The following is a 14,055-nucleotide window of genomic DNA, read 5'->3' as shown; positions in this document are numbered from 1 at the left end:
ATAGCCGACAGTGGAATATTTTCCCGGTATAGATACACTCTAGGAAGTAGGACCATGCGAGTTGGAGAAGTATCACCAGGATACTGTGCACATATCATACAATCGGATACGTGTACTAGACAGATGGGAGAATTAGGGTTAGGAGATTTCACATTGAAAGTTTGTAACATGGTTATGTCATACTCCGTCCCATATGTTCTCCCCGATGATGCATATTTCATATGCGGGAGAAAGGCGTATAAGTGGCTTGCCCCAAACTCAGAGGGATTGTGTTACATTGGAAAAGTACTGCCTGAAGTAATGACTGTATCCCATATCAAAATGAAAAACATTCACCGCGGTGCCCAAGCTCCTTATACTAACACTCATTACGAGCACGTCATTAAAAGGCACCTGATAGAAAGGACAGAGCATCCGGCCTCTGATCTGATCCATGAATCCACCGGGATTCAATTCCTACTCGCGTTAGATATCACTCGTACCGCCAGAGGAGTGATAAATTATAGATATATATCTGCGCTAGCAAACTTGTTAGACAATTTCACCGAAATGTATGACGACACGTTCAGGTATACTTGGAGAGAGTTACAAGCCTACAAAACAGAACTGGTTCAGCATAGGATGATTCTCAATTACCTCACAGCAGTGACAGGCGGGTATTGTGTTACCCTAGCAACTCAATATGGAGTAAAGTGCTGCACGTATATTACAAACAGCACTGAGGATCCGGCCGAGGTCATAGACCAAAAGATGGATGGCATTTTGCAATTAAAGTGGGAGTTCCGAAGGAGACATAATCTCACACTCGCTGCTGTGGGTAATGAGCTGACCGGTTGGGTGTCATGGTTGAACCCACGAAATTGGTTCTCTGGTTTAGGAGAATGGGCCCAAGGTATTATAATGGATGTAGGGAAATTTCTCTTGTGTATTCTGGGAGTCGTCATATTGGTTGGTCTGATATTTAGATGCGTTCGGACTTTAACGAAGTGTAAAGGTAGTACCAGAGTGATGAGTCTGAGGAGCGAGGACACTGTAATAACAACAACTAATTTGATTTATGACCCAACGATAGAGACAATGTTGTGATGAAAATGTGATTCCACGGTCCGTTTCTTTCACCCGTTTCTCCTTTGTTTTCCTCCAAGGTACAAAGACATCCGCTTGGAAGAAGAATTTGACAACCTCTTTTATACAGACCATTGATGAACTATGTCACAGACCCCCAATATCCCTAGTGACTTTAACTTTCTACGGAAAACCCAAAACTTTAGAGACTATAATTTTATGGACACTGGAACAGCTTTTGTTCGCCATTTACAACAAAAGCACCGAGAGACATCAGACAACATGTACATCAGACAAGACATCAGACAAGACCTCCATCGGCGACTGTTTATTTAAACTCACATAGTTTACGACTGCATTTATAACGATTGTTTCTTATCTTCATCTCTACAACCTCCAGGTAGTATCTCACATAGTCGACAGGTGATTCTCACATATTAGCATTCACATGTTCCCCCCTTTCATGTATCATCAACTAAATGTGCTCCCCCATTTGTTGCAACCAAAAGCCGAAAAGTGCTCGGTAGAGTTTGACAGCCCATCCACAGACCCTTAATACGGGATAAGAAGGATTCAAATGTATACTTCGCAATACCTCGAAGCTTGATTTAGAACACGTACGGCACGATGATACATGACCCCTCAAACATGGATCTCATACACACATGCTTTTACTGTCTCACTAGGTCATACTTTTCCCACCTTCTCCTCTCCTCCCTTTACCCAATCATAAAAAGGTATTTACATGATGACATATATTTTTCTGTTTGAACTGTTTAGGAAGTGGCAGTTATTGGTGACTGCCAAAGGGTGGACTGTCAAAGTCGAAAAATATAGCGACCTATGATGCCTTGTACTAACCCCATGTGCTTGCCGCTGCACGTGCACATTCTCTCCCGTGCGTGCGCATATTCGCAGTTGCGTGACGGCGCCTCCACGGTCGTGCGCTCAGGCACGTGGTATGCGCATTTACGGTAGAGTTTGTGTGCGTCTGGCGGGCGACTCGATCGTTACATAGTTAATCTAAATAGTGTATTTTATAGGTTATGGTCCCCTTAATAATATCAGTAAGTTTGTTTAGTGTAACTGGTTCATGGACAGAGAGATCCCTCTTTACATGATGCGAAGGGTCAGACAGGTTTTGAGCAGTGGTGTTTAGTATGCAACGGAAGAGTATATTATTAGTAACATTCCGGTGTAGGTTTGAAAGAGATTAATCGCTCCTGCGTATAGTTATGTTCATAAGAAGTTTATGGACATTTACTGTATTTGCAGTTCATTATCCATGCGGCGGGAAACCTGAGATTCCCTCCCACCTGAGCAGTTTGAAATAGTCACAGCCCACCTGTTCGAACCAACCTATGACCTTTTGTTATAATGTGAAGACAGATTCCTGTGTCCAATGAACAATGAGATTGTAGGGCCCTTTGTAGTGTACTGTATGTAGTGTATATAAGAACAGCCAGCCTGGGCCAGCTCAGTCTACTCTCCACAACGGTTTTCATCATTGACTAACTAGAGAGCTGGTTCCAGGACTGCGCTAGCGATCATTCCCCACGTGTGTAAGTTCTCTGTGACCAACTTATTCTCTGTCTGTATTTGCCATATTCTCTCTCTCTCTCTCACTGTTATTGTTTAGGATTAAGACGCTATTGTATATTTATGTCCAGTTATTCGGTTTAGGTGTTTTATGTGAGTGCTGTAGTGTATAAGCTGTTAACTGTTTTCCCCTTTTCACATAGCTAAATATCATTAGTAAAGGTGTTGGAACCTCAGCAAGGTGTCTGTGTTTCTCTAGCTAGTATAGAGGGTTTCTGAGCGTCTCAATCGCTCAATCAGCTTTTATATAATAGAGGTTAATCAGCGTTACATTGTGTTAACATTACAAGACCAAGGTTTACAGTATAAGCTTAGCCTTTCAGTGTGTTGCATACAAGGTTTACTGTGTGTCATCCTGTGAGCGTCTGCGCCGCTCGTGTTCCTCTCGTGGACACAGCGTCAGCGTAGCATTACGGTGTTCGGGCCGCCTATAGCGTGCTCGATACCCAGCGTAAGCCGTGAGCGAACGTGCCGCTCGTGCGTCTTGACCACGGCCTAGCGTCTGCTACGCTAAGTGCGTACCATTACGGTACCCCGTACGCCCATTGCGTACTGAGTCTCTTACCAATATATAGTGAATGTTATAAGATAAAAAATTAGCTTTATCAGCAGGATCAAATAAATCAATGAGTAGGGTGTTTGACTGGAATGCAACAGGTTATAGGTTTTAATCTTGGGTATGGCAGTATATTGAAACTAGGTACTTCATCGCGCCCTACGGGCGGTCTTCATACCGTCGCAAGGGGCTACGCCCCCTTAACCCTTGCACTCCTTTCTGGGGTCCAATATTTGTATTATATGGAGTATTACCTGTATTCCTTTGTTAGTGGTTAAATATTGCACGATGAAAGGGCGTGCGATGGTGAAGGAGGTGCAGCCCCTTGCGACGGCGTGAACAGCGCCTGCAGGGCACGATGTACAGAATGTAGCGGGTGCGGGGGGGACTGCGGATGGGGGAGGGTGTCTGTAGATGCTGCGGGTGGAGGGAAATCGGATGCGGGGGGGGCGGATGGGGAAGGGTCGAGAGGTGCTGCGGGTGTGGGAGGGGCAGAGGAGTGGGAGCTGCAGATGGGGGAGGGGTCCGGAGGCACTGCATGAGGGGGAGGGGCAGGGGAGACGCGGGTGGGGGAGGGGCAGGTCCTGGGATGTTGCGGATGGGTGAAGGGTTCCGGAGGTGCTGTGGGATGAGAAGGGGCGGGGGTGCCGGGGGTGGAGTAGGGGGTTCGGAGGCGCCGCGGGTGTGGGAGAGGGGCAGGTGCGGGTGGTGCGGCGGATGGGGAAGGGGGTCCGGAGACGCTGCAGGTGGTGGAGGGGCGGGGGTGCCGTGGTTGGGGGAGGGGCGGGGGTGGGTGGGACCGCGGATGGGGGAGGGTGTCTGCAGATGCTGCGGGTGGTGGAGGGGTGGGGGAGTGGGAGCCGCGGGTGGTGTATGGGGTCTGGAGGCACAGCGTGTGGGGGAGGGGTGGGGTGCCGCATGTGGTGGAGGGGAAGGTGCGGAGGTGTGGTGCATTGGGGAGGGGTCTGGAGGTGCTGCGGGTACTGTACCTGCCAAAAAGGTAGTTGGAGGGTATGCAGTAACAGGGCCAGGTCAGGGGTGACGGGGCAAGGACAGGGGTGACGGGGCCAGGACAGGGGCGACGGGGCCAGGACAGAAATGACAGGGACAGGATAGGGGTGACAGGGCCAGGGTAGGGGAACAGCAGGACCAGGACAGGGGCGACAGGGCCAGGACAGGGGTGACAGGGCCAGGATAGGGGTGACAGGGCAAGGCCAGGGGTGGCAGGGACATGACAGAACACAGGGCACGGGAGAGATTGGTATTAGGGACAAAACAGTGGTGACAGACAGATGTGTCTTACCGGAGTCACTGCTGCTGGCTGCTGCTGTCCCACTCCAACCTGTTGGGATCTGCTGCTGCTGGAGACTTGGTATGGCTGACTCTCTCAGGCTGCCCGCCCGCATCCCTCCCCCCACTCCTCAGTCACACCGCGGACCTCGCACGGCTGCTGAGCACTGTGGTAAGGGGAGACTGGGAGTGACTGGTTAGCCCCCAGGAGACGCTGCGGCCGGAGGGAGGAGGGGGTCGGAGCATGCACGCGGTGCAGACCTCGTGGCTACCGGGCACTGCGGTAAGGGGAGACTGGGAGTGACTTGTTAGCCCCCAGAAGACGCTGCGGCCGGAGGGAGCCTGGAAGTGGCGCGGACTTCTGCAGCACTGCCCGCTGGCTAAAGTGTGCAGCTATCGGTGGGGTTGCTGGGGCTGGAGATAACAGAGGCAGTAATGAACCTGCATAGCGGCAGGTGCCCGCGCCAGAGAGCCCCTGCTGAGTATGCTGATGTGGGGGGTCAAGCACACAGTGAGCCGGTGCCCGTCTGTCTGTACGGCATACCCCCTCACACACCCCTGCCCAGAGCCTGATTAAGGGGGGGCCCACAGTTTTAGGGGGCCCCCCAGCTGGAGTAGCTGTGACCCAGCTCTGAAACTCCCCCATCCTGCCAGCAACAGCAGCAGCATTGTGCTACAGTCAGCACACGCTGCTGCATTTTGGCAGGTCTGTGGTGTTGCAGGGAGGCTGCTGCCTAGCAGCAGCCTCCCTGCTTTCTTCTGCCTCTGCGGGTGTGTAGCTGAGGGGCCAAAATCACATTAAATAAAAGATGAATTTCCGGAATTTGCATAAGGGGTGTGGCCACATAGGCCGCGATTAGGCCACGCCCCCGAACCCGCAGCAGGCACAGCAATGAGATAGGGCCCCCCTGTCTCAAGTGCCCTGGGCCCCCTGGACTCATAATCTGCCCCCCCTGCCTGTGCCATGTGCTTCTGCTCCTAGTCTCTTACAGGTTTGCCCAGATCTGTGACTCATTTGACTAACTCCGCCCAGCATTGTGACTCCACCCAGCATTAGCAAATGAGGCACAAAGTCACAGATATGGGCTAATATATAGGAGATGTGTTGTTTAATAGAGGGTATTGCAACTAAATAACAGTAAGGTCTCAAGGTAAGTGCATGAATGTGCTATAAAGAGGAATTGTGTCCAAATTCATTTTCTTGAAGTGTTCTATAAATGTATGTGTAATATATATATTTATAAACAAAATTTGGGATGGGGCATCATAGCATGGACTTTCTCTGGGATCAATTTTGTCATGCCCTTTCCCCACGAGGCATGCGCCTTATGTCCCTATTGGAAAAATGGGGGGGCGCCAAGTCTCTTTCTGGCACAGGGCACCAAAAAGTCTAGTTACGGCTCTATATCCACAGCAGGGTGTTTTCACCTGGCGTACACAGCAGAGGCAAAGCCAGGGTAGAAGGAGTGATGGAGGTGGGTGACCTGGGTCAGCATGGCTGACAGCAGCTTGATCTGGGAGAAGGTGTCTCCTCTATCTAGTTTACGTGTCAGTGTCATTCACTAGATCGTGATGTCAGACCCTGGCAATAGCAGTGTGACTGTGAGAGAGCTGAATGGTAAGAGGATGGGAGGAGACAGGATGAGAGGGGAGGGAAGGGGGTCCCCTCCTCCTCCGGCCGGACCTCCTCCTCCTGCTTTGTTGCAGCCCGCAACCAGTCGCAGCAGTAGACAGTGAGTGTAGTAATGTCTGACTCATCTTGATTCCTTTATTGACGATGGCACTGGTGCATTACACTGGCTGCAGCACCAGTAGTTCCGCTACTGTGTAAATTGTACATTTTAGGCACTAAGACAATGATGTATCTGTAATGGGTGCAAAGTGTGCAGGGCACATGGGCCGCTGGGTCCAAGGCGGCCAACACACCACACATTCTGCACCCATATAATTATACTTACCACTCCATCAGCCCAGCACTGGCGGCAGAGCTGCAGAAATCACTGGAAAAATGGCCACCACAAATAATTTCCTAATGATTCTCACATACGCAGTAGAGATGTCCCCAGGAACAACATCATATTTACTGGAGACCTGTGCATTCACAGTAGACTCTGGCACAATGCCAGAGTCTACTGCACTGTTGGAGAGGAGGGGGCCTGCACAGAGGCCCCTTTCTCTCTTAGGGGGTAATTCAGGCCTGATCGCTAGGATGCGTTTTTTGCATCCCTTTGATCAGGTAGTCGCCGCCTACAGGAGGAGGGGGAAATCACTGTGCAGGGGTGCAATCTCTGCACAGTCCAGGACTTACTCCATCGTTGCGATGATCGGGGATGGAGCCGACACCACGAATCCTCCCACAAAACTCTTGGTCCCTCCTGCATTTTTCCGGATACTCCATAGAAATGGTCATTTGCCAGCCACAAATGCCCTCTTCCTGTCAATCTTCTTGCGATCACCGATGCGATTGGATTTTTTGCACCATCCTGCCGCTGCCCAGCTTGCCTGTGCATTGCGGTGCATATGCATGCACAGTTAAGACCTGATCGCCCGCTGTGCGAAAACGCAGCCTAGTGATCAGGTCTGAATTAGCCCCTTAACCCACCTCTGCACTGAGATAATGTTTGTATCAGAGGTAAAGCACAAGATTCCAACATGTTTTGCACTTAATAATGGGTGGGGCTGCTCATCTCATGAAACACCTTTTACTCTAGGCTAGAGGTTCCCAAACTCTGTCCTCAAGGCACCCTAACAGTCCATGATTAAGTATATCCATGCTTGGCCACAGATGACTTAATTAGTACCTCAGTCAATTTGATTTAACCATCTGTGCTGAGCCATGTATATCTTTAATATCAGGGCCTTTACGGTGCCTTGTTCATGGTAAAGTTAAAGTGCCATTGATCTAAACATATGTCACCTACACAAGGCAGCCAATACACTGACAGATATACATAAGTTCTAGTGTGGACATTCATGCATTTTGTATGTATTGTACCTACCGACAATGCTAATTTTTTTATTTCTTTAACCGTAAATTTAAGCAGTGAATAATCTAAACTTAACTATTAGCTACATACTGAGCATTCATTCAGTAAGAGAATATTTTTATGTTATATACTGCAGTCCATATTTTAAATGGATACGTATGTATATTAGGATAATGCTGCTACACACGTCTATGGGGGTATTCAAGTGTTCTGTGTGCGGCCAATAGATGGTGCCTGATGGAACAATTAAATTGTTGCTCTTTTTGGGAACTCACAGCCACCGTCACTGACATTACTGACTGTTATGTTGTTCCCAGTGGCGGAACTAGCGAGCGGTGGTCCCAGGTGCAACAAAATGCTTTGGGCCCCCCCTCTCATTCCATCCAAGTCCACCCCCTCACTCCCAACTCTGAATTAAGCATTCTTTGCATGCTCCCGTATAATATATATATATATATATATATATAATAAAGGGAACACTTAAACTACACAACGTAGCTCCAAGTCAAACACACTTCTGTGAAATCAAACTGTCCACTTAGGAAGCAACACTGATTGACAATCAATTTCACATGCTGTTGTGCAGATGGAATAGACAACAGGTGGGAATTATAAGCAATTAGCAAGACACCTCCAATAAAGGAGTTGTTCTGCAGGTGGTGACCACAGACCACTTCTCAGCTCCTATGCTTTCTGGCTGATGTTTTGGTCACTTTTGAAAGCTGGTGGTGCTTTCACTCTAGTGGTAGCATGAGACGGAATCTACAACCCACGCAAGTGGCTCAGGTAGTGCAGCTCATCCAGGATGGCACATCAATGCGGGCTGTGGCAAGAAGGTTTGCTGTGTCTGTCAGCGTAGTGTCCAGAGCATGGAGGTGCTACCAGGAGACAGGCCAGTACATCAGGAGATGTGGAGGAGGCAGTAGGAGGGCAACAACCCAGCAGCAGGACCGCTACTTCCGCCTTTGTGCAAGGAGGAACAGGAGGAGCAGTGCCAGAGCCCTGCAAAATGACCTCCAGCAAGCCACAAATGTGCATGTGTCTACTCAAATGATCAGAAACAGACTCCATGAGGGTGGTATGAGGGCCCGACTTCCACAGGTGGGGGTTGTGCTTACAGCCCAACACCGTGCAGGACGTTTGGCATTTGCCAGAGAACACCAAGATTGGCAAATTCGCCACTGGCAACCTGTGCTCTTCACAGATGAAAGCAGATTCTCACTGAGCACATGTGACAGACGTGACAGAGTCTGGAGACACCAAGGAGAACGTTCTGCTGCCTGCAACATCCTCCAGCATGACCGGTTTAGCAGTGGGTCAGTAATGGTGTGGGGTGGCATTTCTTTGGGGGGCCGCACAGCCCTCCATGTGCTCGCCAGAGGTAGCAGGACTGCCATTAGGCACCGAGATGAGATCCTCAGACCCCTTGTGAGACCATATGCTGGTGCGGTTGGCCCTGGGTTCCTCCTAATGCAAGACAATGCTAGACCTCATGTGGCTGGAGTGTGTCAGCAGTTCCTGCAAGACAAAGGCATTGGTGCTATGGACTGGTCCGTTCGTTCCCCAGACCTGAATCCAATTGAGCACATCTGGGACATCATGTCTCGCTCCATCCACCAACGCCACGTTACACCACAGACTGTCCAGGAGTTGGCGGATGCTTTAGTCCAGGTCTGGGAGGAGATCCCTCAGGAGACCATCCGCCACCTCATCAGGAGCATGCCCAGGCGTTGTAGGGAGGTCATACAGGCACGTGGAGGCCACACACACTACTGAGCCTCATTTTGGCTTGTTTTAAGGACATTACATCAAAGTTGGATCAGCCTGTAGTGTGTTTTTCCACTTTAATTTTGAGTGTGACTCCAAATCCAGACCTCCATGGGTTAATAAATTTGATTTCCATTGATAATTTTTGTGTGATTTTGTTGTCAGCACATTCAACTATGTAAAGAACAAAGTATTTAATAAGAATATTTCATTCATTCGGATCTAGGATGTGTTATTTTAGTGTTCCCTTTATTTTTTTGAGAATGTGTATATATATACAGTATTTGCTGGCGTATAAGACTACTTTTTCGCCCTGAAAAACATGCCTCCAAGTGGGGGGGTCGTCTTATACGCCGGGTGCACTTCAGTTGGGATAGACATAGCTGCCATAGTGGCCTTCCGATACTCGCCCGGTGCCCATAGTGGCCTCCCGATGCCCGCCCACCTCATTCTACTCACCATCCAGTATCGCGCGATATCCAGTGCGGCCGCGGCGGGTCACTAGTGCCAATTACAGGGAGATGCAGGGACTGGCCGGAGGCGCTGCAGTCGCGTTGTGGCCGTACAATGGTGACAATGACAGGTACTGTAATGGCACTAATACTAATACTAATGGCACTCATGTGAAACCGGTAACACTAAATGCACACAGGGGTATACTTTTATACATTTTACAACTTTCTCCTCGCCCCCTCCCCCCTTCTTATGCATACCTTGATAAATACTCCCTATTCAAATCTCTTATCAGGTCATAATATACAGTATGTCACAAATCTGATGTTCTTTTACGTTTTATTTGGTGTGTGGAAGGGGGTAGTCTTATACGGCGAGTATATAACAAACTCTATATTTTGAGTGGAAATGTTGGGGGTCGTCTTATACGCCCAGTCGTCTTATACGCCGGCAAATACGGTATATATATATATATATATATATATATATATATACACAAACATTAGGTATAGATATTGATATTGAGAGGATCTGGTGAGGGTGACCTGCTCAGGGCCAGGGAAATGGATAACTACCAACAGTGCTGTAAATAGAGATGAGCGGCGGGCACTTTTCGTGTTTTGTGTTTTGGTTCTAATTCCACTTTCGTGCTTTGGTTTTGGCTTGGTTTTGCCAAAACCACCCTTTCGTGTTTTGGTTTTGGATCTAGATGATTTTAAAAAAACACACCATAAAAACAGCTAAAATCACAGAATTTGGGGGTAATTTTGCTCCTACGGTATTATTAACCTCAATAACATTCATTTCCAGTCTATTCTGAACACCTCACGCCTCATAATATTGTTTTTAGGCCTAAAAGTTGCACCGAGGTGGCTGTATGACCAAGCTAAGCGACACAAGTGTGCCGCACAAACACCTGGCCCATCTAGGAGTGGCACTGCAGTGTCAGACAGGATGAGACTTTTCAAAAACTAGGCCCCAAACAGCACATCATGCAAAGATGTAGAAGAGGTGCAATGAGGTAGCTGTATGACTAAGCCAAGCGACACAAACAATAGGCCCATCTAGGAGTGGCACTGCAGTGGCAGACAGGAGGGCAGATATCAAAGAAAGTCCTTTAACAGCACATGATGCAAAGAAGAAAAAATGGTGCACCGAGGTTTCTGTAGGCCTAAGCTAAGCGACACAACCACCTGGCCCATCTAGTAGTGTCACGCAGTGGCTGAATGTCGAGAGTGGGCCGCAATTGTTCGGTCCACTGACAACATCTCCAGCACACTCCAGTCACTTTAAAAAATATATGCAATTGGTGGACTTATATGGCAGTACCCCAGGACTAATACAGCAGTACCCCTGGACTCATACGGCAGTGTCACACAGGATGGCACTTTTCAAAAACTAGGCCCCAAACAGCACCTCATGCAAAGATGTCAAAGAGGTGCATTGAGGTAGCTGTATGACTAAGCCAAGCGACACAAACAATTCCAACTGGAATTATACGTCCAAATCACTGGAATTAATTGGCAAGATCACTGTAATTAATAATTATAAATCACTGAAATTAATTAGCAAAATCACTGTAATTATACGTCCAAATCACTGTAATTAAATGGCAAGATCACTGTAATTAATAATTATAAATCACTGGAATTAATTGGCAAGATCACTGTAATTAATAATTATAAATCACTGAAATTAATTGGCAAAATCACTGTAATTATAGGGTCAAATCACTGGAATTAAATGGCAAAATCTTGCTATCGCCTGCCTAGTGAATACTGCTAAAGTCGAAAAATATTGTAATGCATATGCCTTGTACTAACCCCATGAACATGCCCGCTGCTCGTGCACTCAGTCCTCCGTGCGTGCACATATCCGTAATTTGCGTAGGATCGCTCCGGCGATCATGCGCGTGATATGGGTATTTACGGCGGAGTTTGTGAGCGTGTAGAGGGTTATTAGAACATTACATATTTAACCCAAATAGTGTACATTTTAGATAAAACTCCCCTACACCACATCAGCGAGTATTAATAGTTTAAACAATTCCTGGACTAAGAGATTCGCCTTTGCATGATAGGTAGGGTCAGATAAAGGTTGGAAGGTGATGTCTAGTATCCGGCTGTAGGGTATTTTGAGAGTAACATTCCGGTGTTGGTTAGAGAAAGATCGCATGTTCCTGCGTATAGTTATTTGCAAAAGTAGAATATGAACATTAACTGTATTTACTGTATATTATGTATGCGGCGGGAATCCAGAGGATACCACCCACAAGAGCAGTTGGGGAAAGACATTGCCCATCTATTCAAATCAACCTATGACCTCTTCTGTAATGAAAAGACACATCTCTGTGTCCAATGGACAATGAGATTACAGTGACCATTGTATTGTGTATGCATGTTGTGTATAAAAATCCCATTGTTGCCTGGCCGGTCAGAAGACTCTGAACACTTTCTATATAACTAGCGGAGGACCGGCCGGGTTGCGCTTGCGAACATTCTCACGTATGTACATTCTCTGTAGCCATTATTCTGTTTAGATTTATATTGTTAGCCTGTAGTGTATGATTTGTACTGTTTTACCTTTTGGAATAATCCACTGTGGCCTTAGAACCCTGTGGTTGCAACTACAAATCGGTGTTGTGTCTTCAGTTTCCCGCAAGGGTTTTAGAGTGTATTTATCTGTATAAGGTGTATAAGTATTGATAAGGTGTACAGTGCGGGTACATTATATCGTCAGCGCTACTTAAGGTTTAAGGTATTACATCGTTGCAGTACTTTGCTGCTAAGGGTTAAAGTGTAATAAAATCATTACATTGTATCATTAACAAGGTTTAAAGGTTATCAATTGTGTGTGCGCATGCTGTGTGTACTCTGTACACTCAGCGAGGTGTGTGTACGTCAAGTACGTACCACGTGCAGGACTCTGTATGCAAATAGCGTACAAAGTGCGTAGCACGTACATTCAGTCTAGCGGCCTTAGCGGCTCCACAATAATAGTGTATTTAGAGGTATAGCTTTTCGGTCTAAGGTAATATCGACATTATCAATTGGGAGCTCGTCCGGTTCCTCCTCATACCCGCAGCCTAGCAGGTTTACGCAGACTTTATCTATCAGCAAAGGGCGGAAAGGTATCCCCTGTAAACCTTCTCTTGGTCGGTGGATACACTAGTGCTGATTAGATAAGCGTCTGCCCTGCATGGTTTGAAGGGATGCTGGAGGGATCCGTAAGGTAAGAACGCAAAAGCTATTTTTAAAATCTGCAAATTTCTGTTTTGGCGCCAAATGCGCACACAACACACGCATACACCTGTATTTTGTACTTTGCATATCTGCTCGCATTATTGCCGTAAGCATTGATTACTAGATTCATTTTGACCTGTACTGAGAAAATTTGTTGCTATTTAGTTAAAATATAGAGTTAATAGTTAAGGAAGTAAGTGTAAGTCGCACACGCAGCCTGGCCTAGTTGTAAAGGTTTATACAGTAGAAACTGTGTGTTGTGTTAAGTAAGTGATTATAGTTAAATATCGCTTACATTTATAGAAGTGTGGGATTTGTAGTACTGCGGACGTACGGCCTTTGTACACGTGTCTCGGACAGAGTACGGGACTGCGTACGCAATGTAAAGACATACACACGTGGCGTTTTTACGCAACGTGCGTAAAAGTACGACCGCTAAATACAAATCACACAATAGCATCGTTTTAGTTTAGGCGCGAGACGGTAACCACGCGATAATAGCACAAATTGTTCAGTTTCCAATATTTAGTTTAAAAACCTTTTTTACTGTATTACTTCTGGAACTAAGACTGTTTTATCTGAATGAAAGTTAATTTTCTGTACAGAAAAACCAAAGTGTATATGAGTGAACGAGCGTGAGTGTGCAAACAATAAAGGTTTTGTGGACCCAGGGAATTCGGGATCCCGTAGGAGACCACACCAGGTCAGTGGACACTTGGTGGCGTGAGAGTGGCTTGCTCACGTTAACATTGATTAAGGTACAAAGGAGCAAGTAGTAGATAACAGCAGACCAAGAGGTCAGCGAAGTCAGAAAACCGCTGACAAAGTCAAGCGAAGCTCTGAATACCGCGGCCTAAAAGATCAGCGAGGTTTTTGTGTAGAGAGCGCAGCCCAGGTGGTTGGCGTAGAACCCATATAGGCCCGTTCAGGTATGCTCCGGCTGAGGTTTTGCAGCCTGAAAAACGATTCCATTGGTCGCACGGCGGATAAGTAACAGTTACCTATACGCTGGGCGATTGGACCGCGCGTTCGTGGGTGCAATACTTAGCTTACCGCAATACCCTTTTACGCGTTTTGCGTAAAAATCGCGGGCTCA

The sequence above is a fragment of the Pseudophryne corroboree genome, chromosome 4 (assembly GCF_028390025.1).
Source record: "Pseudophryne corroboree isolate aPseCor3 chromosome 4, aPseCor3.hap2, whole genome shotgun sequence".
NCBI lineage: Eukaryota > Metazoa > Chordata > Amphibia > Anura > Myobatrachidae > Pseudophryne > Pseudophryne corroboree.
The sequence above is the reverse complement of the archived record's forward strand: the minus strand, read 5'-3'. Positions refer to the sequence as shown.